Below are 27,285 nucleotides of genomic sequence, written 5' to 3'. Positions count from 1 at the left end.
AGGGCTGATGCCTTGTCAGGACAATTCTCCTCCACTTCCAAGTCGGATTCGGGCTGGTTCCTATGATTCCTCCTGATTGTATCTTGGCTACGGTTCGCACCAGTCTTACTTCTCTTTTGGGTGACAAAATTCCTGCTACTCAGGTCCATGCTCCTCCTGAGAAACCCTGTGACCGCTGCTTTGTCCCAGAGAGTCTCCGTACTGCTGTGCTCCAGACCTACCAATCTCCCAAGGCAGCTGCCCATCCTGGGAAGAATCAACTCATGTGGGCCATTTTCCAACAATTCTGGTGGCCTAGTCTACAGGCTGATGTTACTGCCTTTGTAGCTGCCTGTCCTGTGTGTGCTCAGAGTAAGACTCCACGACACCTTCCAGTGGGCCTCCTACAACCCATACCCAATGGAGAGAGGCCCTGGATTCACCTGTCAATGGATTTCAATGTGAAGTTGCCCAACTCCCAAGGCAACACTGTTATCCTTATGGTGGTTGACCGGTTCTCAAATATGTGTCATTGTATTCCACTTAAGAAGTTGCCTACCTCTAAGAAACTAGTTTCCATTTGTGCTTGGGAGATCGTTCGCTTACATGGGCTACCCAAGGTGATTGTCTCGGACAGGGGCAGTCAGTTTGTCCCCCGGTTCTGGCGAGCCTTTTGTGCACAGTTGGGAATCCCACTTGCATTCTCTTCTGCATATCACCCGCAGTCTAATGGGGCAGCAGTACGAGCCAATCAGTCCTTGGAGCAATTCCTACGTTGCTATATTTCTGACCATCATAACAACTGGTCAGACCTATTACCTTGGGCAGAGTTTTCTTACAACAGTGCCTTGAATTCTGCCTCCCGATTGTCTCTATTTATGGTAAATTATGGTTTTCAACCTTCCTTGTTACCTGACTCATTTGTTCTGCAGAGTATTCCTGCGTTAGAGGAGCATCTCCGTGGTCTTCGTTCCACTTGGGTACAAGTCCAGGAGGCTTTGCATCATGCCAATGATAGGTACAGACTCCATGCTGACCGCAGACGCCTGCCTGCGCCTTCCTACCAGGTTGGGGACAGGGTTTGGCTGTCATCCCCCAACCTCCGGCTTCATGTTCCCTCACTGAAGTTTGCACCTCAGTTTATTGGGCCTTTCCGTATCCTTCGCAGGATTAACCCAGTGGCTTACGCATTGGACCTTCCCTTCCTCCTAGTATGCACATCTCAAATGTGTTTCATGTCTCCTTATTGAAACCGTTGGTCTATAACCCATTTACCACCTCGGTGCCATGTCCTCACCCTATTCAGGTTGAGAACCATGAGGAGTATGAGGTACAATCCATTGTTGACTCCCGTAGGTTCCGTGGGTGCATACAGTACCTGGTGCATTGGAAGGGGTACAGTCTGGAGAAATGCTCCTGGGTTTCATCCTCGGACGTACATGCCTCTGTCCTCCTCCACAAGTTCCATAGACGATTTCCCCTCAAGCCTGGTGGCCCTCCGAGGGAGGGGGTCATTGAGGAGGGGGTACTGTCAGGGCTGGCTTAGCCCTTCCTTCTCTGGGCTGGCTGCTCAGCTGTCTGCTAATTGCCAGCTCTCATCTCTCTCCACAGTTACCAGCTGTTCCTGATCATGCTCGTCTGACCTGCCTACTTAAAGCCATGCAGCTCACTTCACCTGTGCCTTCACCTTGGTCACATCACAAGAAACCATCTCCTGCAGTTCTGTTTTAAGACTGGCTTGCTGACATCCCTTCTGGCTCCTTATCCTGCTTGCTGTTGCTCTACTTGGATCCCTGTCTTCTGGCCTGGCTGACTACCCGATCTGGTTATTGAACTCTGGCCTGGCTGACTTCCCTTTCCGGTTACTGGACTCTGGCTATGCTTTGACTATGCTTTTTCTATTTACCTTTTTATTTTTATTAATAAACAAGTGTGATTTAATTGTACTTCTGTCTCAGCCTGATTCATGGTTTCTGACACCCACTGCCTCTAGAAATTGGCTCAACCTTCCCTTCTCCATAGACTCTACTATATTCCGGGTGGGAAATCTGTCCATCTTACTGTCCAGGACCTCATTGAAGTCTCCCACTACTATGGTTGGTATCTAAATTATTTGTGATGGATCAGAACACAATAGTCTAAGTTGGTGAAGTATAATTAGAAAAATCCCTATGGCTTCCCCGTAGCATCAGAGGGGGGAGGGGCCACCCAGTGATGTAACCGAGTGACCTCGCACCCTCTGACGCCTCCTTTTGTTACATTACAGCCTTTAGTTCAATGATTTTTTTAATCTCAATTATATGTGATGGATCAAAACACAATAGTCTAAGTTGGTGAAGTATAATTAGAAAAATATATACATAAAAAAAATTTCAGAAATAAAAAACTGATAATTGGCATATGCGTATGTATTCACCCCCTTTGTTATGAAGCTCATAAAAAGCTCTGCTGCAACCAATTGCCTTCAGAAGTCACATAATTAGTGAAATGATGTCCACTTGTGTGCAATCTAAGTGTCACATGGTCTGTCATGACATATACACACCTTTTTGAAAGGCCACAGAGGCTGCAACACCTAAGCAAGAGGCACCACTAAACAAACACTGCCATGAAGACCAAGGAACTCTCCAAGCAAGTAAGGGACAATGTTGTTGAGTAGTACAAGTCAGGGTTAGTTTATAAAAAAATATCCAAATCTTTGATGATCCCTAGGAGCACCATCAAATCTATTATAACCAAATGCAAAGAATATGGCACAACACCAAACCTGCCAAGAGACGGCCACACACCAAAATTCACAGACCGGGCAAGGAAGGCATTAATAAGAGAGGCAGCACAGAGGCCTAAAGTAACTCTGGAGAAGCTGCAGAGTTCCACAGCAGAGACTGGAGTATCTGTACATAGGACGATAATAGAGTTCCATAGAGTTGGGCTTTATGGCAGAGTGGCCAAAAGAAAGCCATTACTTTCTGCAAAAAACAAAATGGAATGTTTTCAGTTTGTGAAAAGGCATGTGGGAGACTCGCCAAATGTATGGAGGAAAGTTCTCTGGTCTGATGAGACCAAAATTTAACTTTTTGGACATCAAAGAAAATGCTATGTCTGGCACAAACCCAACACATCACATCACCCAAATAACACCATCCCCACAGTGAAACATGGTGGTGGCAGCATCCTGCTGTGAGGATGTTTTTCAGCAGTCAGGACTGGGGAAATGGCCAGAGTTGAGGGAAAGATGGATGGTGCTAAATACAGGGATATTCTTTGAGCAAAACCTGTACCACTCTGTGTGATTTGAGGCTAGGACAGAGGTTCACCTTCCAGAAGGACAATGACCCCAAAAGCACTGCTAAAGCAACACTTGAGTGATTTAAGAGGAAACATGTAAATGTGTTGAAATGGCCTAGTCAAAGCTCAGACCTCAATCCAATAGAAAATCTGTGGTCAAACTTAAAGATTGCTATTCACAAGTGCAAACCATCCAACTTGAAGGAGCTGGAGCAGTTTTTCAAGGGGGAATGGACAAAAATCCCAGTGTAAAGATGTGGCAAGCTCATAGAAACTTATCCCAAGTGACTTGGAACTGTGATAGCCGCAAAAGGTGGCTTTACAAAGTATTGACTTTAGGGGGGTGAATAGTTATGCACATTGACCTTTTATGTTATTTTGTCCTATTTGTTGTTTGCTTCAAAATAAAATAAAAATCTTCAAAGTTGTGGGCATGTTCTGTAGATTAAATGATGCAAATCCTCAAACAATCCATGTTAATTCCAAGTTGTGAGGCAACAAAACATGAAAAATGGTGTGGGGGGGGGGGGGGGGTGAATACATTTGCAAGGCACTGTAATTTCATTTCTGCAAACTAATGAGTTATTTTCTGCACTACATATGTCATTTATTGATTGAGGTTTATCCTGTATTGTACTGTGAATATATCAGATAGTGAGCACCTTACTATTCTGTGTATATTGAATATGGAGACTTGTAGTTTGAAGATGATTTCAGATTACGGAGTCATTATTGTTTACTTTATATATGATAATAGAGTCTGAATTGCACTGTTCACAGATTCTCAACCCATGTTTTGCATACACCAGGGGATGCTTCTCATAGGTTCAGGAGATTTTTCTAGTTGTTAAATAAATAGTGGAGTTTTAGCAAAAAATAATCCAAGTATAAATGACATACAAATATATCATGTCTGGCTATTGTGGTATTTATAAAAAAAAATGTATACCTGGTTGCAGCTTTAAACAGAGTTATTGTAATGTATAATTTTCTACGTGTAATACATAAGCAAATATTAAAGATCAAGCATGTAAAATGTGAAAGTATCAAAAAGTAAAGTCAAAATTGCAAAAATAACAGTGAACAATGAGATGTATTTATTCTGGTTAACAAGGAAGCCCCATTTAGGCTATAGCCATGGTCATTTGGAACCAAAACGCTTACTTAGAAAACTCTTGAGATTAAACTGAAAAAGGTTTATGGTTTATTGTAAATAGTGCATACATGAATTAGTTAACAAACTTTATACAGGATTTGTTAACACATATCAAATTGGAGTTATATCATTGACTTCCATTAAACAGTAAAGGACAATGCCAATTGATTCTAACTAGACCTAGATACAACATTCACTAACTTGTAATTAAATGAAGCAGTACAGTATGGAGTTGACCTATATTGTGGTCTACAAAAAAAACCCAAATGTAATTACTAGAATAGTTTGCAAAGACATGTGTGGTTCATTTTTTTTTCTTTGCTAGCTTACTACTGTGCATTCTTTTATCAGAAATTCCATATATATATTTCAGTTTTATATGATAAATACTGTTCTTTATGCCAGGAAACTGAAGATTGTCCATAGCAACCCAAAAATGTCAGTTTACATCAAAAGTGGTTTTAGACCAGCTAGAAAACAGCGATAATAAATCAGAATCACTTGCAGAATTGAGTGATAGTAATTTGTGGGAGAAATTCGTCATCAAACACTAAAAGTAATGACTGCGACAATTCTGCAACTCAGCATATTTCAGTGTTTTTGATTTGATTACATTATTGAATAATTTTTATTATTACTATATTATTATTTGTTATAATTATTTATAGTTATTTATTTTATTATATATATATATATATATATATATATATATATATATATATATATATATATATATATATATATATATATATATATATATATATATATATATATATATATATATATATATATATATATATTATAATTTATGATTTCATATTTCAAATTTTATCATACCCGGGATGTCTATTAGACTCTTGTTTGGATGGATTTAAGTGAATTATTCCTAAGAATTACAAGCCTACAATATAACACGCCAAATTTCCATGCAAAATAATGGTACCGCTTTCAGCACCTAAAATCTGAAATAATCATACCGCCAGGGAGGTTAAAGTTTATGTGAAACCTGACAGGTAGCCAGTGCAAGGATTCCAGGATAGGGGTAAGATGCTCACTTGTACCAGACCTTGTCATGGTTCTGGCTGCAGAATTTTGTACATACTGTAGTTGATTAATAGTGAATTTAGATATAGTTAGATAGGAGAGAAGCAGCCAAAGTAAAATTTGGTTTAGTGTGGATCTGTGGATCTGAGTGACGTCAGCATAGAAGTAATGATTGAGCCCATGAGATCTAAGCAGTTGGCCAAGTGGAAACATGTAAATGTCAAAAAGTAACGGACCCAAGATTGAGTCCCAAGGACCACCGAACCTGACTGGACCAACTTCAGACTGGAATCCTTCAAGAGAAAAAAAATGACAGCGATCAGTAATATTTGACTTAATACATTTTAGAGCCAATTCTGAGACTCCAAATATGGTTTTAAGATAAGAGAGTAAAAGATTGTGGTCTACAGCAGCATTTCTCAACCAGTGTTCTACCAGAGGTCCTCAGGTTTCCCCGAGGACCTCCCGATCCCCTGCCAAACTGTACATCAGCATTGTGAGAAGCTCTGCAGGCCTCAGCAAAGTGAAAGTATAGGAAGGGGAGTGTGCTGTGCTCTCTTTTACCCCTACAATGCAGTACCTGGATGAATGAGAAAACTAGAAAGGTGCTGTGCTAGATTTGCTATAAAAGGGCTTTATAAGTGTGCGGTTATGTGTGTGTGTGTGTGTGTATACATGTGTGTGTACATATATTCATGTGTCTGTATTTGTTTGTACATGTGTTTGTGTGTGTGTGTATGTATGTTACTTTTAATCCTGACTCCCCCCTATATTCCTGTATCATCAGAACTGCTTTTGTAGAGCTGGTGTGTGATAGCAGCAAGGACTGCTGCTCCTGCACACAGTTGCAGGTTAGTTGCAGTGCAGCTCCATTCACCCTAGGTATACCTCCAGCTGCAGCCAAAGCACGTGCACATCCCCAGCTGATGCTTCTGCAGCTAAAGGGGGAGAAGTTGGGGGTGGTAAAAACAGATGTACCTGTGGTTTTACCACCCATCCAATCTGACATGTAAACAAGCCCCTGGTTCACATCTGTGTGGCTGCGTGTAGGGCAGCCTATTCATTTCAAAAGCACACCATGTTTGCCAATGTGTGGGGTAACGGTAAAAAATAAATGGCATCCTTAAGGAGCAGAGCATTTGTCTGTGTGACAGGAATGAGTGTGATTGTGCGTGTGTTCTGCGGCACACAGTAATGTAAACCAAGCCTTGTACAGGGGGTCCTTCAAGACTGAAAATACTTTTCAAGCGCACCCTGATTGGAAAAAGGTTGAGAAACACTGTTATATGGTATCAAAGGCAGAACTAAGATCTAGTAGAATAAAAATAGTTAGTGAGCTGGAATCAGAAGCTAACAAAAGGCCATTAGTGACTTTAATCAAGGCAGTTTCTGTGTTGTACAGTTACCGAAAACCAGATTAGAGGGGTTCAAATAGGTTATGGTTATGGTCAGATGGTTATGTTCCTGAGATATCACAACCCGCTCAAAGATCTTGGCAAGGAAGGGTAAGATATTTGGTGAAAGTTGTTTAAAATGTCCAGAGCCATGCTGGGGATTTTTGATACTGAGGTGATAGTGGCAATCTTGAGGATTGCTGGTACAAAACCAGTGCTAAGGGAGTAATTTATGATATTAACAACAATGGGGCATAGAGAACTAAAGCAGGCTTTAAATAAACGGGTGGGAATAGGATCAAATATGCAGGTGGATGATTTTATATTTATTTAATCAGAGATGCAGAGTTAAGTAGAGAGAAGTGGGAGAGAGAAGATCCAGTAAAACTGGGTGGATCAAGAAGTAATGTGAAAGAAAAGTGTGCTGTGGGGAAAATGTGATGCTTTGTCAAAATTTGTCAAAGAATGTGTTACAGAGCTGTGTTGAGGCTGGTAATGTGGAGGGAGTGTGAGATTTTAGTAATCTGAGAATGGTGCAGAAGAGTTGTCTAGTAGGTAGGTGAGGTGAGGTGAGGATGAAAAAAGACACAAGTCCATCAAGTCCAACCTATGTGTGTGATTATATGTCAGTATTATATTAAATACCCCTGACCATTCCGAGTACTCTCCATCTATCACCACCCTCTGAATTCGCCCTTGTAGCCAGTTTTCAATCAATGTACTCACCCTATGGTCCATGCCAACAGACCTTACTTTGTACAGTAAACGTTTATGGGGAACTGTGTCAAATACTTTTGCAAAATCCAGATGTACCACATATAGATTGGTTTGGCAAGAACGATTCTTCATGAGTCCATGCTGATTACTGCTAATGGTACCATTTTCATTACTAAAATCTTGTATATAGCCCCTTATCACCACCTCCAAGAGCATGCATACTGTCACATACCTAGTGGATGAGCCTATGCAGAGGGAGGCCTCGCTTATGTTCCTGACTCGCGACCCCTTGTATAATGAACAGGAGGCACAGGAATACACGAGTGCCTGTTAGGATCAACAGCTGGACGGCAGGTCTGGAGCTACGGATAATGCTGAGGCAGACTGGAACAGCAGGCTGGGTGCAGCAGACTGGAAACTGGAACAAACTTGTATCAGGAAGGCACTCACAGGATACAGAGAGATGGTTCCAGGAATTGGAACACAGGAAGGTCAGACATGCTGGGTCATACACAGACAAGCAGTACTGGAACAGGTGCAAGAGACTGAAGGAGAGTTACAGGACAAGCTGGGATGGTAACAGGCAGGCACGGATGAGCTAGAAGATAAGGCAGGTGCAAGGTCGTGGACAGGCCGGGGTCAGATGCAGGCGGATAGCAGGGGCAGTCACAAGGCAAGCTGGATATACAAAGGAACAGATCAGATAAGCAGGTAACTCACAGGGAACGCTGTAGATCAGACAGCAGGGCTTCATCATAACAGCACAGTTTAAATTGCAGGCTTGTGCACATGAGCATGCTCGTGCATGTGCATAGGCACCCGCAAACGTGCACCCGCTTATATGGAACTGCTACTCCCAACAAGCCTTTCCTGACACATACTATTGATGTTAGGCTAACTGGTCTGTAATTCCCAGGGATGTATTTTATCCCTTTTTTTAAATATTGGTGCTACATTGGCTTTTCTCCCATCAGCTGGTACCATTTCAGTCTGTAGACTCTCAGTTAAAATAAGGATTAATGGTCTGGCAATTACTTAACTGAGTTACCTAAGGACCCTGGGGTGCAAGCCATCTGGTCCTGGTGACTTATTAATGTTAAGTTTTACAAGTCTTTTTATAATTCTTGTCCTCTGTTAGCCATGAGGGTGCTTCCTGTGATGTGTCATGAGGATAAGCACTGCAGTTTTGGTTATTGAAGCCCCCCAATTCCCTCATGAAGACTAAGGAGAAGAATAAATTCAATACCTTCCCTATTTCATCATCCTTTGTAACCAGATTTCCTTCCTCATTCTTTATGGGGCCAATATGGTCTGTCCTCCCTCTTTTGCTATTTATATACTTAAAGAATTTCTTGGGATTTTTTTCGCTCTCCTCCACTATATGTCTTTCGTGTTCCATCTTAGCTGCCTTAATTGCACCCTTACATTTCTTGTTGCATTCTTTGTAAAGTCTGAATGCTGATGATGATCCCTCAGCCTTGCATTTGTTGAAGGCCATCTCCTTTGCTTTAATATGTATTTTTACATTGAAGTTAAGCCATCCAGGACTTTTGTTCCCTCTTTTAAATTTATTTCCCAATGGTATGCACTGGCTAATGCTATTATTTAATATGCTCTTAAAGCAAACCTATCTCTCCTCCATGTTCTTTGTTCCTAAGATTTTATCCCAAATTATATCTTCTAACAAGGTTCGTAGTTTAGGGAATGTGGCTCTTTTGAAATTCAGTGTCTTTGTATTCCCCTTATGTTTCCTATTTGTGTGATTTAAAGTGAAGCTAATTGACCTGTGATCGCTGTTTTCTAAATTGCCCCTTATTTCCAAATCTGTGATCAGGTCTGTATTGTTGGTAATCAGTAGGTCTAGTACCACTTTGTTACTAGTTGGTGCATCTACCATCTGACCCATGAAATTGTCCTGGAAGACATTTAGGAACTGGCCAGCCTTAGATGAATGTGCAGTTCCTTCTGTCCAGTTTATGTCTGGATAATTAAAATCCCCCATTATGATGACACTTCCCATCTTTACCTCAAATCCAAATTGTGATAGGAGGCCCGTCTCTCCCTCCTCCCTCAGGTTAGGGGGCCTATAGCATACTCCCAGTATTACTTTCCCTTTAGTTTCATCCCTTTGGAGCTAAAAGGATTCCAACTCCCTTCCTAGCTCCCTTAGTGATGTCATCTCTCATATTCACTTGTATGTTATTCTTGATATACAGGCATACTCCTCCTCATTTTTTATCCTCTCTATCCCTGTGATAAAGGAAATACCCTTGAATGGTTTCCAGCCAATCCTTAGAGCTGTTAAACCAAGTCTCTGAAATTCCGACAAAATTGAAATCCTCCTCCTACAACAGTATCTCTCATCTTATCCGCCAGGCACCTGGCATTGGTGAACATGCCACATATTTTTGACCGGTTGCATGCTGTCCTCTTATTGGGTGTTCCGAGCTTGCAAATATGACTTGTTACTATCCTTACCTTGGGTTTATGTGCTTTAGTCAACCTACCACTAATGCCCTCAATAATACCCTCTGGAATATGTTTCACTCTGACTATCTCTACCTCTGGACCCTTCCCCCCCCCCCATCATCTAGTTTAAAAGCACCTCTAACTCTTCAGCCATCTTCACTCCCAGCAGATCTGCACCCTCCTCATTTTGAGAAATCGGCCCAGTTCTCCAGGAACCCAAACCCGTCCTTTCTAGACCAGCTCCTTAGCCAGTCTAGGGCTGCTAAGATTTTTCTTGATGGCATGGGAGAAATTGTTTTATCTAGCAGTCTCAATTTGATCCTTATAGACATACAAATGATCTTTCCAAAGCTAATAATGAACAGTCAAGCCAGAACTGCATCACCTATGCTCAGGTCTCCATGAGACTGCCGTCATTAAAAATAGGTTTCAGCAATGTAAAGTAGAGGTCTGCAGTGGCATCTAGTGAGCCTCATAGCACCTTAACTTACCTTTAAAGGTAGATGGTCATATTGAAGGGCAGCTTGAGACTCCTGAATTGTTGATACCTGAATACCAAAATTGCAGACATGAAAACATGTTATAAAGTTTATAAATCATTGTAAATTGTTTGATTTTGTAAAAATATCCACACTCTAGTGAGAATGGAATTTGTCCACAAGCGTATTTTCCCATATGGAGGTTTATTGCTCATGTCATAAAGAACACTGAACAGAACTGCCTCCTTCAACCATCCCAAAAATATTTACTGCATGATAAAAACAACATACAACATACTTGTTTTAATGATTGTATGAATTGCTACTTTCTTCCACTTCTACAGTAAAATATTGGAACATGATAGGATTATGCAGAGTATTGTCTAAATGTGATTAGATAGAAATGTAAGAAACCACAAGATAGCTAGACGTAGCTTGAATATATATATATATATATATATATATATATATATATATATATATATATATATGTGTATATATATATATATATGTGTGTATATATAAAAGATATTATTTGAGTGTTATTTTTAATCTGCAGAACATAATCTAATTATATATCTATTGTGGATTCAAAATTTCAGGAGGACTATCACATTGCTATTAAATTGAATTCTACACTGCTGAATTGAAGAGAACTAGTGACATATTAGCACTAGATTTGACAGTTTCCAATAAAACTACTTAAAAGTACAGCAGAGAATGCTGCAATATATCACCATAAAAAATATTAAAATGTGGTAGTCTCGTGCTGTTTCCGATCAACAATAATGATATTATTTTCATAAACTCTTGGGCATGCTTATGTTTTAAATCAAATGTTTAGTGCTAATATTAAATCTGAAGATTCTTGCCTTATTAGCACTGCTCCTATACATATTTTTAGTAGAAAAAAACTGTACGGGTAAGTTTTCTGTCTTAGTGGAATGAATGTATTTACATTCATGTTTATGAAATATAGATTTATAAGATGGCAGATTGCCTAGGTGACAATGAACTAGGCTACAGTTTAACTGGCAGAAAAATAAATTAATTTGCTAACTGTCATTTTTAATATTTTATTTATATTAATTATTTATTTATAGTAACATAAATTATTTTATTTTTTGGCCTTTTGAAAAGAGTAACTGAAAATATAATGAGAAAACAGTGTTCTTTGATTTCAACACCAGTGATAAAGTTGCAGATTTCAAGAGGAGTGTTTATAGTGGACCTATCTTTTCCTTTTTTTTGTCATACTGAATCCACTGGAGGTATGTCACTATCTTCCTTTTGTTTACATGCTAACTGATTGTCCACCAGTGCACTTGTCTGCCTGAGTTGCAAATCAATCTTTTAAATCTTAATTAGTAACCCTGTTTAATCACTTAAAGTGTTACTAAACCCAGTAATATGAAAATAGTTCATCCGCCACCCCGCAGTGCCCACAGCTTATAAAACTTCTTTTTACATTAAAATGCTGCCACTATATACCCTTTTGGTTGATCTGTATACCACAGTCACATGATAAACTGCAGAATTTGCTTAGTGTTAAGGTAGGAGGAGATTTCCATTACAGCCTCTGTCCTCATTCTGTTATGGGAGGTTGGATTATCCATGAATCAAGATATGACATCCCACCCACTGTTCTTTTTTCATTACTGGACATGGAGGAGGGGGAAGGACTGGGCTGTCATTTAGGATTTATATACACGCACAAATGTGTGCTGTGAACACCATGTGACCTGATTATCTCAGCTCAACAAGGAAATATTTTCTACAGCATTTGAGACTAAACTGAGCATGTGCAGGGGGACTACTCTGACTGCGTCTTATCTGGCCTTGCCCAGAGAGACACTGTAGTAGACATGTGCATTCGTTTTTGTCCGAATGCATTTTCGTCCGAATTTCAGCTATTTTCGTTTTCGTTTTGACAAACGATAACGAAAGCACAGAATCCAAATAACAAAAGATCCGACATAAATAAATGCTTTATTTTCGTTTTCATTGTTACAACAGTTCGATATGGAATAGGAGATTCGATGTGACTCTGACAATAACAATCTGTGTCTATAGAACCTGTGGTCGAATGTGCCTAACCTTACATCTATTAGTCCAAGATTATATAGAGAAAATATTTGACAGAGAAAAAAGATTTGACAGAGAGAAAAGATTCTGCAAGTTACTGTCCTAAAAAGTGTTTGGGGACCCGGGTCCTGCCCCAGGGGACATGTATCAATGCAAAAAAAAGTTTTAAAAACTGCAGTTTTTTCGGGAGCAGTGATTTTAATAATGATTAAAGTGAAACAATAAAAGTGTAATATTCCTTTAAATTTCGTAGGGGGGGGGGGGGGGGGTGTCTATACTATGCCTGTGAAGGGGCTCATGTTTCTGGTGCTTAGAACTGTCCCTGCACAAAGTGTCATTTATGCAGGAAAAAAAGTCCTTTAAAATCACTCGCAGCTATTATGAATTGTCAGCTCCGTAATACAGAGAACACTCATTGAAAGTCATTGATAAAAAAAAAAAAAAAAAAAAATAAAAGCGTGGGGGGGTCCCCCAAATTCAATAACCAGGCTCTTCAGGTCTGGTATGGATATTAAGGGGATTCCTGCCTCAAATTTAAGAAAAAATTTGACGTGGGGTTCGCCCTAAATATCCATAACCAGACCCTTCAGGTCTGGTATGGATATTAAGGGGAACCCCACGTCAAATAAAAAAAAAATTTACGTGGGGGTCCCCCTAAAAATCCATACCAGACCCTTTATCCGAGCACGCAACCTGGCAGGCCGCAGGAAAAGAGGGGGGGACAAGAGAGCGGCCCCCCCTCCCTCCTGAACCATACCAGGCCACATGCCCTCAAAATTGGGAGGATGCTTTGGGGGTCTGGGACCCCTCAAAGCACCTTATACCCATGTTGATGAGGACAAGGGCCTCATCCCCACAAACCTGGCCGGTGGTTGTGGGGGTCTGCGGGCGGGGGGCTTATCAGAATCTGGAAGCCCCCTTTAACAAGGGGACCCCCAGATCCCGCCCCCCCCTGTTTGAAATGGTAAGGGGGTACAAAAGTACCCCTACCATTTTACAAAGAAAGTGTAAAAAATAGTTAAATAAGACAAACACACTTTTGAAAAATTCCTTTATTAAAAATAAAAAAAAATGTAATACAGGCAGGTTTCCGTTACATCAGAGGGGGGCGGGGTCACCCATACGTCACGGGGAACCCCCAGGTTTCCCCTTGCATCAGAGGGGGCGGGGTCAGGTGACGGGTGGCCCCGCCCTCCATATATAAGAAACGTCAGGCCGCCGGAATCCCTGCAGTGTCTCCTCCATGGAGACAGAAGAAGGATGGATTCGCTGCGCTGATTCAGATGAGCCATCGCTGGAGAGATGATCGTCCGTTGCTGGATAGCAAGAGTGGATTACCACCGCTGGAATCTTTTTTTTATTTTTTTTATTTTTAATAAAGGAATTTTTCAAAAGTGTATTTGTCTTATTTAACTATTTTTTACACTTTCTTTGTGAAATGGTAGGGGTACTTTTGTACCCCTTTACCATTTCAAACAGGGGGGGCGGGATCTGGGGGTCCCCTTGTTAAAGGGGGCTTCCAGATTCTGATAAGCCATCCGCCCGCAGACCCCCACAACCACCGGCCAGGGTTGTGGGGATGAGGCCCTTGTCCTCATCAACATGGGGACAAGGTGCTTTGAGGGGTCAAAGACCCCCAAAGCATCCTCCCAATGTTGAGGGCATGTGGCCTGGTACAGTTCAGGAGGGGGGGGGGCGCTCTCTCGTCCCCCCCTCTTTTCCTGCGGCCTGCCAGGTTGCGTGCTCGGATAAAGGGTCTGGTATGGATTTTTTAGGGGGACCCCCACGTCATTTTTTTTTTAAATTTGACGCAGGGTTCCCCTTAATATCCATACCAGACCTGAAGGGCCTGGTAATTGAATTTGGGGGACCCCCACGCTTTTTTTAAATTATTTATTTATTTTTTTATCAATGACTTTCAATGAGTGTTCTCTGTATTACGGAGCCGACAATTCATAATAGCTGCGAGTGATTTTAAAGGACTTTTTTTCCTGCATAAATGACACTTTGTGCAGGGACAGTTCTAAGCACCAGACACATGCGCCACTTCACAGGCATACTATAGACACCCCCCCCCCACACGAAATTTAAAGGAATATTACACTTTTATTGTTTCACTTTAATCATTATTAAAATCACTGCTCCCGAAAAAACTTTTAAAACTTTTTTTTGCATTGATCCATGTCCCCTGGGGCAGGACCCGGGTCCCCAAACACTTTTTAGGACAGTAACTTGCAAATTAGTCTTTAAAATTAGCACTTTAGATTTTGAACGTTGGAGTCCCATAGACTTTAATAGGGTTCTAAAGTTCACACGAAGTATGCTATATACTAGCTCCGTCGAATCTTCTTTATACATTCGACAGACACCATAAGCCTTCAAAGACAGATTTGACAGTAATTCATGTGGATTTTCGGACGAATGCAATTTTTGAACGAAAAACGAAATAAATAAAAACGAATTTTCGGGAGTAACTAAATAAATTAATTTTTCGGACGAAAACGAAATTCCGAAACAAAATATTTTACTCTGCACATGTCTACACTGTAGGGGGGGCTGTTGTTGGCTTAATAACACTTTAAGCTCCGGAAGATTTTACCCTCTTCATGACCAGGCTATTTTTTACTATTCAGCACTGCGCTACTTTAACTGGCAATTGCCCAGGCATGCAACGCTGTATACAAATTAAATTTATATAATTTTTTTCCACACAAATAGAGATTTATTTTAGTTGTATTTGATCACCACTGGGTTTTTCTTTTTTTAATTTTAGAAATGAAAATAGACTGAAAAAAAAACACATTATTTTCTAAGTCATGCTATAAAACATATCCAGTAAAAAAAGTCCCAATAAGTGTATATTATTTAGGCCAGTGATGGCAAACCTTGGCACCCCAGATGTTTTGGAACTACATTTCTCATGATGCTCAACTACACTGCAGATTGCCTGAGCATCATGGGAAATGTAGTTCCAAAACATCTGGGGTGCCAAGGTTTGCCATCACTGATTTAGGCTGTAGGAAAGTTATAGTACTGGCGAGCCAAAAACTAGGACAAGTTCATTGTAACGGTACTACGCATGAACATGGCTACCATTCGCTCTTCCTTACAGCAAAACCTCTGTTAATCATGTTTTCTTCACATAAGTAATTTTAATCTCTTCTTTTCCTATTGAAGCCACCTTGCACATTGCACATCTTTCAATCTTGTGTTTGAAAAGTTATGAATTAAAATTAAATTAATTTCAAACCTTGGTTCACCACTACATAGATGACAGATCATGGTAAGCCCTATTCACACTCCTAACCATTGTCATAAGTAAGGAGTTAGGCCGCGTACACACGGGCGGACTGTCTGCCCAACTAAGTTCGTCAGACAATCCGACAGACAGTCCGTCCAAACTTTTGAATGAACGGACTTGCCCACACACGGCACTTTTTCAGCGGACTAATTACAGCGGACTAAGTCCGCCAAACAATCCGCTCAACTTTTGAAATGAACGGACTCGCCCACACACGCGGAGGAAAGTCCGCTCATTTCGAGCGCGTCTCCAGGTAGGCGGGGCCCACGAAGGAGATGTCGCTGGCCCCGCCGCCTGGTATGGACTTAAAGGGAAACCCCAACGCCGAAAAAAATCGGCGTGGGGGTCCCCCCAAGTCCACAACAGACCCTTGTCCGAGCACGCTACCCGGCCGGCTAGGAAAGGGGGACGAGCGAGCGCCCCCCCTCCTGAGCCGTACCAGGCCGCGTGCCCTCAACATGGGGGGTGCCTTGGGGAAGGGGGGGCCACGCGACCCCCCCACCCCAAAGCACGTTGTCCCCATGTTGATGAGGACAAGGGCCTCTTCCCGACAACCCTGGCCGTTGGTTGTCGGGGTCTGCGGGCGGGGGGCTTATCGGAATCCGGGAGCCCCCTTTAATAAGGGGGCCCCCGGATACCGGCCCCCCACCCTATGTGAATGAGTATGGGGTACAATGTACCCCTACCCATTCACCTGTGAAAAAAAGTACAAAAAAAAACACAACACAGGGTTAAAATATTTTATTGCACAGCTCCGGGGGTCTTCCGTCTTCGGGGGTCTTTTCGCCGGACTCCTCCGCTATCTTCTTGTAGCTCTTTTGCTAGCGGAGGAGTCCGGCTTTCTTCCTCCCCGCCGCCGGCCTCTTCTCCCGACTTCGGGGGTCTTGTCCCCCTCTTCGGTTCTTCTGCCGGGCCACCGCGCCTTCTTATAGCTCTTTTACAGGCGGTGGCCCGGTCTTCTGTCGCCGCTGTCGCTGTCGCCGCCTTCCGTTCTTCTTCTTCTTCTTCTTCTTCTTCCCCAGGAGATGTTGCCTCGATGATCTCTCCGGCCCCAAGGCACCCCCCATGTTGAGGGCACGCGACCTGGTATGGCTCAGGAGGGGGGGCGCTCGCTCGCCCCCCTTTCCTGGCCGGCCGGGTAGCGTGCTCGGACAAGGGTCTGTTGTGGACTTGGGGGGGAACCCCCACGCCGATTTTTTTTCGGTGTTGGGGTTCCCCTTTAAGTCCATACCAGGCGGCGGGGGCCGCGACGTCTCCGTCGCGGGCCCCGCCTACCTGGAGACGCGCTCGAAATGAGCAGACTTTTCTCCGGGCGGGAAAAGTCCGCTCATTTCGAAAGTACAGCGGACTGGCACACACACGGGCGGACTGTCCGCTCAAACCAAGTTTGGACGGACAGTTTTACGGAAATTCCGTAAGACTTTGTTCGTCAGACAGTCCGCTGAAAAAGTCCGCTGAAGCCCACACACAAGCGGACTGTCCGCTCAAATGTGTTTCGGCGGACTAAGTTGGGCAGACAGTCCGCCCGTGTGTACGCGGACTAACAGTGAAGACCTGCTCTGTCAGATTAGGGACAGTCTTCAACAGCTTCATAAATCATGGAAAATTTAAATTGTGGCACTTGGTACTTCACTGGTGTAGTTGTGATTTTTCCATAGCAAATCTGTCCCTATATTTAGGAAAAGGGTGTCTCCACTGAAGCTTTATCACCAGTCCTTGTTTCCACAATAATCTAAAATGTTCAAAATCCAATTGTCACAGGGACAGAAAGTGGGGTGGAATCTGAGCAGGACCACAGACTGCAAAACAAATGTTACAGGGGTGTTAACCTTTCCCTATGCTATCTAAAATATAAAAAAAAAAAAATTTGGGCTGGAGTTACACTGAAAGGGGTTATAAAGGTTAGTTTAAAAAAAAATAACAAAAATGTTATACTTACCTCCTCTGTGCAAGGGTTTTGCACAGAGTGGCTCAGATCCTCCTCTTCTGGGATTCCTCAATGGCAGTCCTGGCTCCTCCTCTTCTCAAGAGCTCCCATGGGGAGCCCCATTCCATGGGGGCACTTGTACAGGCACAATCCGGGGTCCTGTTGCTCCGTCCATAGACACAGACACCAGGGCTCTGCTCTGCCCCCGGCTCCTATGTCACTGGATTTGATTGACAGCAGCGAAAGCCAATGACTCCTGCTGCTATCAATCTATCCAATGAGGTCCCAAGACAGCGACTGGAGCTTCTGAGCTCATCCCCATCACTGGAAAGAGCAGGTTCAGGTAAGTAAAAGGGGGGCTCTGGGGGGCTGCTGCACTACAGAAGGGTTTCACCTTAATGCATAGAATGCATTAAGGTGAAAAACCTTGAGGGTTTACAACCCCTTTAAAAAAATGCACCTGTTCCAACTTACATACGAATTCAACTTAAAAACAAATCTACAGAAACTTGTTTGTAACCCAGGGACAACTAACAAAAATCTTTTCTACTATGCTTTGTATGAGTTTTGGATAGTTTCCATCATTTCTTGTCTAGTGCAACTTGTGTCAGGAGAATCTCTCGGATAAGTCTTGGAATTAATTTAACCCAGACTAAAACAATCTTCTTTTACTACTACATTTCAAATTAGTAAAGTATTCTGAGACAAACACTTCGGAACTTTTATTTACATGTGCCCCATGTCACTTACAAGCTCATTATTCTCTATTTTAACCACCTCCCACTCCTGCTATAGCTAAATGATGGCCACAACGTGGGCCTTAATTGCCATCATATAATGTCCTCCCATGCATGAGCTGCCTGCGCATTCCCTGGGTCTATGAGATTTGGCTGATCACAGATCAGAGTAAGGGGCCGATCCCGGCTGTGGGCATGCTGTTTGAGTTTTACGCAAAAATGTTTGGTGAAAGCCATAATGAAACTAATGTCCAGCTAATTCAATGGCGTGAAGTAGGCACATACGTGTTTTTTTATATTTTTTTTTACTCCCATTTGGTATCTTTTAAGGCATTTGATGATTTCCCTTTGGGATATAGTAACATGCTACAGTATACATAACTTCCACACAAAGTAGTAACACATTTAGACAATATGCAAAACATAAAAAAAGCACAACAAACAAGCACACATACTTAAATAATTATGAGACATAGGGGGTAATTTACTATAGCGCCGGGAAGTACTGGGTGCTATTATATGTAATAGCGCCAATTTTAGACAATTAAGATTTCAACAGGCGAACGTGCGAATGAAAAGGAGCACCATTAGCGGCGAAGATACTTTAGTAAGTCTGAAATTAGCGCTAATTAGCGATTCTATGGATATGCAAATGGCAATTTCTACTGTTATAGAGAACTGCACTGCAACCATGATCCATGTATGTGAAAGAAACATTTTTGCATCCATTGATGTATATTACATCGTGTGCATCCATTGATGTATATTGCAATTAGTATTCCTAGTTATTTTCCTTCTTTTGCTAACGAGTGTAGTTATTAGTGATTATTACAGAGCAATGTCTGCTGTTCTGTAAAGTTATATGTATTGAACATTTAGGTTACCTATTTGTTGTATGTTTTTTTTTTTTTTTGTTATTTTATTTATTTAGGTGAATATAAAGCAGTAATTATTTATGTTCATTCTTTAATCATACTACACTATTATGCAGATCACAGTATACCTAGCACAATGGCTTGGTGGTCTGATCAGATGTCTCCACAGCATTCAAAGTATGAGTTCAAATCCTAACCTACCATCCATCAGCTGTGTTTATTTTTCAGTGCACAAGCAAAGTAAAATAAATAAACAAAGAACTGTAAACTGCCCGTTAACTAGTGGGTGATGTTTGGAATTCCACACCATAATATTATTGAATACTTACATGCCATTGCATGCATTTGAAGAGTTAATATAATATAATAAGCCAAACTAAAGTGCTTTGGCTAATTGGCACTCATCTATGTTCAGCAATTACTGCTTTGGCTAATAGTCATTTGCCTTTTTTTTACCAATGCAATTTTTTAGAATGCCTCTGTGGGATTTGAACTCATAAGTCCTTCAAGGCCTCAGTTTTTCAAGTTAGAAGCACCAACCGCTGAGCACAAACATACAAAGAAAATACATTTACTAGTGTTTGAAGTTTCTTCTCCTCGAGCCATCTCTCTTGCCAACACCATCTTCTCCTGCTGCAGTGTTCTTCTGTGCAGCTGGTTATCCGCTAATAAAAAAAGAGCTCTTCTTCTGTGGCGGTTTTCCATGGCCATTTGATAACGTCACCCGGAGAGATGTAAGAGATACCACACAGCGGGTGACAACACTATGGAGAAGAGCTGCTTTTTTTTTATTGGTGGGTAACCGGTGACGTAGAAGAACCCAGCAGCTGGAGAAAATGGTGGCGGCAGGAGAGACGGCTCGGGGAGAAGACAGCACGAGGAGAAGATGGCGGTGGGAGAGACATCAACAGGAGAAGACGGCTCAGAGCTATTTTACAATAAAGGACTTTTCAAAAACCGGCTATTTTTTATTTTTTTATTTCGCAGATTTTTTTTGATGAATGGGTAGGGGTACGATGTAACCCTACCCAGTCACATATTGGGGCAGGATTTGAGGGCCCCCTTTTTTTTAAAGGGGCCTTTCAGACCATGACAACCCCCCCCCCCCGCCTGACCAGGGTTGTTGGGAAGAGGCCCTTGTTCCTATCGACATGGGGACAATTTTTTGTGGGGTTCCCCTTAAAGTCCATACCAGACTCAAAGGGCCGTCTTTTTCCTTGATCTTTGGAATTCCACACTATAATATTATTGAATAATTACATGCATGCACTTGAAGAGATACAATTATGAAATAAACCAAACTGATGTGCATTGACTAATTATGCTGCTGAGTACAATGCATGTTTTCAGGAGGTGATACCATTGGTGGGATTAGAACCCATGGTTTTACTAATGTTTGATTCTATACAATAATGTTTTGCATTTCAGCCATTACTATTATAGTGACAACCATACTCATGTTGATGTGGCATTGGCTAATAGACGTTCACCTCTTTTCAGCATATGCTGCTGAGTACAATGCAAGCTTTCAGTAGGAGATACCATGTGTGTGATTTTCAGCCATTTGAGCACAATTATTTTGAGAACATACATTTACTAGTGTTTGATGGTGGGATTACTTTATATTTTAGGTATAAAATTGGTAGTTTAGGTAGGTTTTTCTTTGTTTCTGTTAAAAATGTTTGTAAATAAGTACCTTTGTAAATAAGTATGTTTTCTTCTTCAATGATGGGCACTGATATGGCGGCACTGATGAGTTGGTATTGATGAGGTGGCACTGATGATGGGCACTGATATGCGGCACTGATGGGCATTGATAGGTGGCACTGGTATGCAGCACTGATGAGCACTCATAGGCGGCACTGATGGGCACTCATAGGTGGCACTGATGGGTACTTATGGGTGGCACTGATCGGTGGCACGGATGGGCACTAATAGGAGGACACTGATGGGCACTAATAGGTGTTACTGCTGTACACTGATGGGTGGCACTGGTGACACTGATGAGTGGCATTGCTGGGCATCACTGATTTTATTTTGTACATGATGGTGCCAGTCAGTGCCCATTTGTGGGCACTGATTGGCACAGATTGGGCACATTGGGCACAAGTGGATGGCCATGGGTTACATACCTGGCCATCCACATGTTGCCCACATCCCTGGTGGGTCTGGGGGCTTCCCTGGTGATCCAGTTTGGGCATCCGAGGGGGGGCTGCGCTGATAATCAGCGCACATCCCCCCTGTCAGGAGAGCCACCGATCGGCTCTCCTCTACTCATGTCCGATCAACGGCTTTTCCTGTTACATCGTGATCAGCCGTGATTGGACACGGCTGATCACGTGGTAAAAAGCCTCAGCTGGACATCGCTCCACCAATTACCGCGATGCCCCCATGGGGGCACGTGGAGGCATGTTATCCTGAAGGACATCATATGATGTCCAGTCAAGATAACAGAACCAATTCCCAGACATCAATCTGCTATTGACCGGACGGGAAGTGGTTAAGGAGGCATGTTAGGGGGTGTGTCCTATGCCTACATACTTTTGCTCTGTTCAGAGGTAAGAAATCGCCCCCTAGAGTAGCCCAAATTAGTGCAGGAATTACTTTTGGGAATCGGTATGGCATTGCACCAATACAGACAGTTCCATTGTCGTCACTAGACGCCGATTTGGCCTGCAATTTGTCAATTCAGAGCTATATGAACATGCGTGAAGTTGCATAGATATGAATGGAAATCATGGATGGCAGCATTTCATGCGACTCTGAGGTCCAAAGCTGCATGAAAAGTCACCCAAGTGTGAAAGTAACCTAATGAGATTAATTGATAACACCTTTGAATTAGGACCCATTTGTACTTGTACGACCTTAAAAAAATTGCACAGCTTTGCCGTAACTTGAAGTAGTGCAGGGACTAATTTTCTCCACTTTCAGGATGCAAAGGTTACAATAGGGACTAATTCAAAGGTGTTATCCATGAATCTCATTCACACTGATGCAACCTGAAAGTCACACTATTTTGCTGCCATTTTGCCACTGCAACTTGGCCTCAACTTCTGGGAATGTCTGTGTAATATAGCAACCTAAGTATCTCAAGCCTCATGAAAGTCACACCAAAGTAGTACAGAGACTGAAGTTGATGCAACTTGAAGTAGCTTAGATATGAATGGTTATCATTGAGAATCATGGGGTACAACTTGTCATACAACTCGGAGGTCCAAATTTGCTGGGCTCAGCCCTTCCTTCTCTGAGCTGGCCGCTCAGCTGACGGCAAATTGCCAGCTCCTATCTCTCCTCAGTGACTAACCGGTTGATGATATCCTGCTCCTCAGTCCTGCCTACTTAAGCCGTCCAGCCTAGATGATCTCTGCCTTTGCCTTGGTCAACATCACAGAGACTATCTCCTGCGTTCCTATTAAAGATTTGCTTGGCTGACATTTCTTCTGGCTCCAGATCATGCTTGCTGTTCCACTATGCTGTTCCCTGGCTTCCTGACTTTCTGGCTTGTCTGACTATCTGTTCCGGTTACCGAACATGTTTTGACTACATTTTTTCTATTCACTTTTATTATTAAACAAGTGTGATTTAACTGTACTTCTGTCTCTGTGTGATTTATGAATTTTGACAGTAGACGAAGGCCATGAATTTAGAAGATGCAGTCAATCCACTTGTTGGTAATATTTTTTGCAGATTGGATTTGCAGGATCACCACATGGATCAGTTTGCCATGGCATTACAAATGCTCCTGAGTCACATGGCTCACCTGGAATCTCCCACTGTGGCTGCTCCGGTACAACCTGTGTTGCAGGCCTTCCCTGCTGATGCTCCAGTCTCTGTGCAGGCACCTGCCTTGAGTATTATCTCTATTAGAGTTATGTCTGGTCCCGCTCCGCTTCCCCATCAATTTGGGAGCGATCCAGTCCAATGCAGAGGTTTTCTCAACCAGGTTGAGATACACTTTGAGATGCTTTCCCAGGCATTTAACACAGACAGAAGTAAAGTAGGTTTCATAAAATTTTTGCTTTCTGAGAGAGCCTTGGCTTGGGTAAACCCGCTATGGGAGACACAAAAACCTGTTGTCTTGAGTTAGCCTGAGTTTGTGGCTTCCTTTAAAGGGGTATTTGATGTTCCCACATGCTCCTGCCAAGTGCCTCATGTTCATCGAACAGAGTACAAGAACTGTTGCCGATTACACCATTGAATTCCATACTCTGGCAGCAGAGGTTGCATGGAACAATGAGGCCCTCCTGGCTGCTTTTTCTCATGGTCTCTCGGATACCATCAAGGATGAGATAGCAGCCTGAGATATTCCCACTGAGCTGGAGAAGTTGATCACGTTTGCCATCCTCATTGACCTAGACTCTTTTGAGGAAAGCTTGCGGAAGCCTTCTCTGTACATTTGTCTCTGAGCTTTGCATTCCCACCCTTGTCTCCCTCACCTCCTATGCTTCCTGGTACGGAGTTGGTCAGTGAAAGTGAACCCATGCACTTGGGTTTCATGTGTCTCTCTGCAGATGAGAGAACCCTTATGAGGAGGGAGAGATTGTTCCTTTTGTTGTGGCCAGGCAGGTCACTTTTTGAAGTATTTTCTTACCCGTCCAAGGAACGGCCGAACCTTGAGGTCCTGTCATGGACAGACATTAGATGGCATTGCTTCATCCCCAGTTATCCAGAAGGATAAGCCCCTGGTTTTGGTTACCGCTTTTTGGGCTGAGTCTTCCGTCAAGATACAGGCTCGAATCGACTCTGCGGCTGCAGGCCTATTCATTTGTGCTGCCTTTGTATCAAAGCACTCGATTCCGCTGTATCTGTGTGAAACTCCACTTGCCATTGAGGGTTTTTACAGGAGACCTCTACAGCCTGCCCATGTGACTCATGAGACTATTCTGTTGTCCATGGCCATATCCAATTCCACGTTATTTCCTCACCTAAGTTTCTGCTGGTTATTGGTTATCCTTGGTTAAAGAGTGTGCCTCTTTAGCCAAGGATAACCAATAACCAGTGGAAACTTAGGTGAGGGAATAACTTGAAATTGGATTAGCTCGTGGTGAATAGCCCCTAAGGCCATGAACAACAGAATAGTCTCATGGGTCACATGGGCAGGCTGTGACTCAAGAGACTCTTTTGATTGGCTCTGTGCTGAGGTTCTCTCCTGGTTGCCACAATGCAGTAAGACATGCTTTCAGAAGGTAGCCAAGGTCCTGTGCACCTCTTCACTCTCCTTCCTGCCAGAAGAGTACTGCAATTTTAGCAAATGTCTTTGACAAAGGTCAAACCAGTAGTTTGCCTCCACATGGCTGTATGATTGCGCAATTGACATTCAACCTGGTGCCATACCCCCTCGTGGCCGGGTTTACCCTTTGTCAGTCTTGGAGGATAATGCCATGGAGGAGTATGTTGCAGATGCACCTTCTCAAGATTTCATCCGGAAATTCTCGTCTCCTGCTGGTGCTGGTTTCTTCTTTGTGCAGAAAAGTGGTGAACTGAGACCTTGTCTTGATTATAGGGGTCTGAGTTGTTTTATGGTTAAGAATGCCTGATATAGATCTGATTCTATTGATTACAGAGTTATTTGACTGCCTCAAGGGAAGCAAGATATGAAAGGAGCATAGAATCTCGTGAGCATTAAGGAGGGCCACGAGTGAAAAACTGCATTTAATACCAGAACAGGCCATTATGAGTACCTTGTAATGCCTTTTGGCCTTTGTAACACCCTGGCAGTTTTCCAGGAATTTATTAACGATGTCCTTCGAGATGTGCTGCAGTTATGTGTAGTAGTTTATCTCAACGATATCCTTATATTTTCCAAATTCCTGGAGAGCCACCCCACTGGTGTCTGCCGTGTGCTTCAGAAACTAAGAGAGAACAAACTCTATTGTAATTTGGAGAAGTGAAAATTCCATCATGAACAGGTTAAATTCCTGGGCTATGTCATTACCACTGTTGGTTTTTCGATGGACCCGGAGAAACTTTCAGCAGTCCTACAGTGGCCCTGACCCGTGGGTTTACGTCCTCTACAGCGCTTTCTTGGCTTTGCCAACTATTATCAGAAGTTTATTTGTAACTTCTCATCTCTGGTCAAGCCTTTGACTGATATGACCAGAAAGGTTGATAACCCACAGAGTTGGTCTCCGGAGTCCATTTAGACCTTTGAGAGTCTCAAGGCTGCCTTTGTTTCTGCTCCTGTGTTGGCACACCCAGATCCTACGTTACTTTTTATCCTTCAGATTTATGCTTCTGAGACTAGAATTGGTGCCCTTCTGTCGCAACGTCTTACCTCTGAAAGCGCTATGCCTCCTTGTGGCTACTTTTCCAAGAAATTGTCACCTGTGGAGTGCAATTAGGAGATTGGTGACAGAGAGCTGTTGGCCTTGAAAGAATGGAGACATCTCCTTGAAGACGGTTCTCATTCTTACTGACCATAAGAATCTCACATTCTTCTATGAGGCTAAATGCCTCTCTCCCAGAAGGGCACAATGAGCTCTTTTCTTTCAAGTTTCAATTACATTGTTTCATTCTTACCCGGTAATAGGAATGTAAGGGCTGACGCTTTGTCACAACAATTTTCCTCCACTTCCAAGATGGAGTCGGTTCCGATTCCTGTGATTACTCCTGATCGTGTTCTGGCTACAGGTCGCACCAGTCTCACTTCTCCTTTGGGTGACAAAATTCTTGCTGCTCAGGTCCATGCTCCTCCTGAGAAACCGCGTGACCGCTGCTTTGTCCCAGAAAGTCTCCGTACTGCCATGCTGCAGACTTACCATTCCTCCAAGGCTGCTGGCCATCCTGGGAAGAATCAACTCATTTGGACCATTTCCCAACAATTCTGGTGGCCTAGTCTATATGCTGATGTAACTGCCTTCGTAGCTGCCTGTTCCATATGTGCTCAGAGTAAGACTCCACAACACCTTCCAGTGGGCCTCCTACAAACCATACCCAATGCAGAGAGGCCCTGGACACGCCTGTCTATGGAATTCATTATGGAGTTACCCAACTACCAGGGCAATACAGTTATCCTTATGGTGGTTGACTGGTTCTCGAAAATGTCTCATTGTCTTAAGACATTGCTCACTTCTAAGGAAGTGGCTTCCATTTTTGTTTGGGGGACCTTTCGCTTACATAGGCTACCCAAGGTGATTGTCTCAGACAGGGGCAGCCAGTGAAATTGATATTTTGATGATAGGCAACTCCTATCCTCATATTGATTAGTGGTTCCAAATTAATAACTACTGCAGTAGGGAACAGACACAAAAGATACGCTCAGCATCTTTCCAAATAACCATTCACCTTTATTATGACGCATGTGAAGGTTTTTATACACATGATTACGTAGGTATCACATTAATATTACAATTGTACGTTTATGGTAACAAGGGGCGTTACATAGGCAGGCTAATTCTAATCAAGACTTGAAAGAATGCAAAACATGTACTGAAAACATTGTTAGTGCCGTGTGCACAGTGAGGGCATCGTGCAATACATATAAAATAGAATACAATTATATACAGAACCTACAAATTTCCATTACAGTCTCCTCTCTTTTGATCAATATTATGATCACTAACCATACCTGCTATCACCTTTAACCTGGAACTTCCACACTCTTAGATGGATGTAGTCCTGGCCAAAGAGGCAAAAACTCCATTGTGGAGAAAATAATAGCTGAGCAGCTTTTTTCATTACAAAATGACTTTTCACTGTGAAAAACAAATGATTGATAAGACATATTTACAGAGTACTGGCTGTACACTCCTGTGGCCAGAATGGCCTTCTAGCTTAATTGCTGGTATGCTGACTTATCAGCACATGTAAACACAGACAATTCTACATAAAATGT

This window comes from Lithobates pipiens, unplaced genomic scaffold, assembly GCF_037356315.1.
Source record: "Lithobates pipiens isolate NorthernLeopardFrog02 unplaced genomic scaffold, aLitPip1_a1.2 Scaffold_8, whole genome shotgun sequence".
Taxonomy (NCBI): domain Eukaryota; kingdom Metazoa; phylum Chordata; class Amphibia; order Anura; family Ranidae; genus Lithobates; species Lithobates pipiens.
The sequence above is the reverse complement of the archived record's forward strand: the minus strand, read 5'-3'. Positions refer to the sequence as shown.